The sequence below is a fragment of the Limulus polyphemus genome, unplaced genomic scaffold (genome assembly GCF_000517525.1).
Source record: "Limulus polyphemus unplaced genomic scaffold, Limulus_polyphemus-2.1.2 Scaffold1181, whole genome shotgun sequence".
NCBI lineage: Eukaryota > Metazoa > Arthropoda > Merostomata > Xiphosura > Limulidae > Limulus > Limulus polyphemus.
Genome location: NW_013666791.1, coordinates 287,299 through 291,968, shown reverse-complemented (window position 1 = coordinate 291,968; position 4,670 = coordinate 287,299). Strand labels below are relative to the sequence as shown.

Below are 4,670 nucleotides of genomic sequence, written 5' to 3'. Positions count from 1 at the left end.
TCTTCATTACCCATTCAAGCCGTCTCCAGCCATTATTAGTCTCAAAGTGGGTTCCTCGTCATCGAATTCGAAAATGTTATATTGCATACAAACATAAACAGTGTTTCAGAGAATATTTTGGCTTTCATTGTACACATCATCTGACGAGTTCTGAGGATGACGCAATAATATACGTCGAAACATGTGGAATGTATGAGATTGTTTTCCAGTTTCATCGGGATTTCTACCACTTTTTATCCTGTACAGTAAGTTATTGTATTTTAGTAATTTGGAGACTGGAAACAATCTCATTTTTATAGAATTGTGTATAAAATAATCGTTGTTTTTTTTTATAAATTTTGAGTTTTTAAGATTGAACATTACAAAAAAAATTTAAAAATGGGCAAATTAAAAGGATTGTATTTGTTTCTTTGTCATTGGGCTATCTGGTGTGTTCACCGCGGGGAATCGAGCCCTGGACTATAGCGTTGTAAGTCCGTAAACATACCGTTCCCCATCGGGGGAGAAGAGGATTGTGGGGGAAAAAACTGTCAGCAGTTTACGTGATTTTTCTCACAAATTCTAAGCAAATACATTATTTAAAGTATCTGTCTATTACATACCTCAACGGTTGCGAAGAGTAAATCCAAGTTGATGCTTGTGTCTAGAAGTTTCTCCAATATACAGGATTCAGCCGAATTCTGCAATTAAGTTATTATTACACAATTAGTATTAAATCATATATATATGTGTGTGTGTGTTAAGTATAAATCAGTTCTAATAAAATTAAGCATAACTAATAATTTTATTACGTTACATTTTGTTAAATAAGAAGATATATTAAATATTTATTAAATATTTAGTAGGAAGAATGTAGGAAAAATAGGATTAATAGTTTCTTGAAAACATCTTAAAGTCGGATCTATTATTGTATAACTATAAACAAATTTGAAAATTAAAGTTGTAGCAGACTGAAAACATGTAGTTTTCATCCACGTTTAGATATATTTCTACTTATTTTTAGTACTATCTTTCTCATTTTATGTAAAATATACGACAAAAAGACGTCGGTTTTTTTACGAAATAATCCTTCATCTTTTCTTTTTCGTTACAATATCTTTGCAAAAGCTGAACAATAATATGCGTTTTCTTAGAAACACGTCTCGTTATGAGTTACAGAAAAAACTGGTTTGTAAAATTTACCATCAAATTTGCGTCAACGCACATGTCAACCCATTCTTCACGATCTTGGTCAAATCTGATCATATCTTTTTCACATTTTTCAACAACTACAGGAAACTAAAATTAAAATAAACGAGTTAAAAAGGAATAATATGAAAGAAAATATTGGCTTAGGGCTTTATACTTCTATAAAATTAAATAGTTTACCTACAGTCAAACGAATAAAAGATGCGATGATGTATTATTCTCTCATTGATTTTTTTTTGTTTTCAAATAAACTTATTGAGTAAATGTATTAATAATTTGCTTTATATTATTAACTCCCGAAATTCGCTTACCAATTTAGTTCAATTAATTCTGTATTTATAGCCTTATATTGTTTTCAATTCTGAACAGCAGCATTTTACTGGAATAAAAAATATCTCCAAACAAGGATATTACTAAAATTATGACAAACTGCTCAGCTATTTAAAAGGAAACGCTGTATTTGTTTGATTTAGTTTTACTTCAACGAAAAGTATATTCAAATAATTGATAAAATGTAAACCATACGAACCATCAGTTCGTTTATCTCTGCAAGCACCCACCAACAATCCATGACTTTCTTCGCTGCAAGTAACCACGCATTTTTGTCCAACAATGCTTGAGATTTCAAATTGTCTGAAGGAGAAAAACCGGTATTTTTAAGAGCAGTAGAAAAAAAAATCATTAGAATGTTAAATTATTCACCACACGCTACACTGTTTTGTTCTATAACTATGAAAGTTATTTGACGAAAATTAGAATTTAATACTCATCTTTATTTTAAATTCTTGCGAAAATTTCTAAAAATCGATATTACTTTTTTTTTGTCGTCGTTTTCAATTTGATTCAAGACACGTTGAAACAGTTAATAAAGATATTGAGTAAAATATAAAAACATATACAATTATTTTTTAGAGCAATAGTCTAACGCAGTGGTCGGCAACCTTTTTTGATCGCTGGTCAGTTATGTTTTTTTTGAAAAATTTAGCATTGTGTTGGGTCAGTGATAATCATATAATTATTAATACCGATACATGTATTTTAAATGTGTATGTTTAGTTACATACAAAAAAATTTATAGTTCGACCAGTTTGATATTTTCCCCTTTCCTTTAATATCGTTGTTCTTCTCACATAGCCGAGAAACTTGAACTGAACAATGATTGTGCCCTTACGGGTTGCAATGGTGAAGCCAACTTTTGGCGGGTCATAGGTTGCCGACCACTGGTCTAACGGTCTGTCACGATCACCTTGACTGTCCATGGAATATCACGAAAAAACATAAACAAACACTGGCAGAATTTCATGTGAAATCATAACGGTTTTTCATTCTACTTGCATTTTAGTGGTTGAGATATTTGGAATACAAAACCTTGGTCATTAGTAAGGAGAGAGAGAAAAACTCAAGATTTCTATAAACAGTTATATTAATATAACTAAGCCGAAATAAATCTTCACGATGTTAAAATTAGTTTAAAATACTCAAGTCTGTAGAAAATATCACCGAAGGAACTAACTATAAATAGAAAAAATAGTATTAATTGCTCGCGAAACACATGTAATTAGCATGATCCACTTTTGTTGCTAAGCAACATGACATAAAAGCCATTCTTGGAATATAGTGTTACTAAAACACACTGGCTTTTCTATATATTAGAAGTTGTTAATCTAACTGATTTTTACCAATAATTATTCTATGAATACGCCACGGATTCATTACATAAATGATCTTTACGAACGTTTGACTGCCTCGACTGCACTTTTCTGCCTCTTTGTGGGTCAAGCCTTATTTCGCAAAATTTATTTATTTCAGTTAGCTATGAAATGTGATGTTAGGGTAGGGGTGGTAGTCCTTACGCCGTCATTTTTGTCGGGCTATACGCTAGTAGTTAAATAAACTTCATTTTTCGTTGTTCAGCCCTGATTGTAGCGGCGTGTTTATTTTAGACCGTTGCAACCCTAATTTCGGTTAATAGATCAGTTTATATAATGCTAATCGATGCTCTTAGGTAACGATTAAGTTACCCAGTTCTAACATCCCCTCGCAAAAAATAGCTAGTAATGAAGACAATAACTCCTGGCCTTAATGACAGAATGACATGAAATTTTAATGGCCTTACACTTGTTATCGTTAGAGTAACGAACAATTAACGATGTACCTAAAGAGCGAGCAGGTGAGGATAATAAATAATGTAAAAACCAAAGCCAGCTGTGAGATATGAAATACATAGAGAAAAGTTGGTTACTCCAAATAGAAAATAAAGTACTACCAAAAATATAAACTACCAACAGAGCTACCAGGTGGTAACTTAACTAAAAAAAAACACACACAAAGAAAACTAAAAAGAACATTATACAATATGGGGACTTACAGCTATGTGAAGAGAACACTAATAGTTGTCCAACACGTGGAAAATAATCATGGCTAAAATCCACGTTTTAAACAAAATGGCTTTGAAAAGTTAGCGTTCTTGCATAAAGTGATTGATCTCTTAAGTGGTGGCAAATAGTGTTAAATTTACCACAGAAAACTGGTTGAGCTAAGTAGAAAAATAAGAGCAGATTCAAAAACTCTGTCAGTGAATTCTTGTAATTTCGTTATGAGAAGTAAATATCGTGGTTAGGGGGCGCAATCTGTGGGTCGTGGTTTCAAACCCCATCACCTACTATGTTTGACCTTTCAGTAGTGTGGGTGGAGGGCGTTTTAAATGACGGTCAATCCCACTTCCGTTCGTTAATGGGTGATATAGACAAGATGTTTTCCTTATAGACCCAGCTTATCATTTCCAAATTAGGAACGGCTGACGCATATAACATTCGAGTACCTTGGTGCGAGATTAATAAAAAAAAAACACTATGGTAAAGTATAGTTTATTTGAAAAATCGGTACTAAGAAATGAATGTTTCTACAATGAAACGATGAAAAATAGTATTAATCTTATGATCTTATACAATACGCCAGTTTAATGTAAATTGTAGAAAATATATAAATTTTGGAATACAAAGAAATTTTAATAAATTTTGGTTTCTATAATGTTGATGTTAAGAAATATATATATATACATAAGCTTTTACCTAAAACTGAGAAAATAATAATATTGAAAAAACGTTTAATTATACCCACCACACATCAAATTAAACAATTTCCTAACGGGTTCTTTCTCCAATTCAAGATCTGTTTCCCCTAATACTCCAATGACCAGGGATAATGCTCTCACGGCAGTGAAAATGTTCATGTTGAATTTCATGTATAGATGACATATGAAATATTTTCTTGGAAATGCTTGTATCTGTGTTTCTTCCTGAATAATATACCCAATCCAACATATGTGTAACAGATGGCAAGGCTCGAAATATCGTGTGTCATTTCTTGGTAGAGTCCCTTCCACTATATACTTTTTTGAGTTTATGCCAAAGCTACAAGGTTATATGCCGCCGATCTTCTGTCACAGAGCGTTTGTGTTATAAGTATATATATATATATAC

At 31.9% G+C, this 4,670-nt stretch overlaps 1 protein-coding gene across 1 annotated transcript in view; it reads right to left on the bottom strand.

Moving 5' to 3' along the window:
- The window catches only part of LOC106462491 (CD9 antigen-like), a 39,536-nt gene extending 38,303 nt beyond the window's left edge, over nt 1–1,233 (bottom strand). The window contains exons 1-2 of the mRNA XM_022389768.1: nt 1,183–1,233; nt 603–680 (exon numbers count right to left, since the gene is read on the bottom strand). The gene's annotated coding sequence lies outside the window, so the exon portion shown is untranslated. The remainder of the gene's footprint in view (nt 1–602; nt 681–1,182) is intronic.
- Between the last annotated feature and the right edge of the window lie 3,437 nt (nt 1,234–4,670).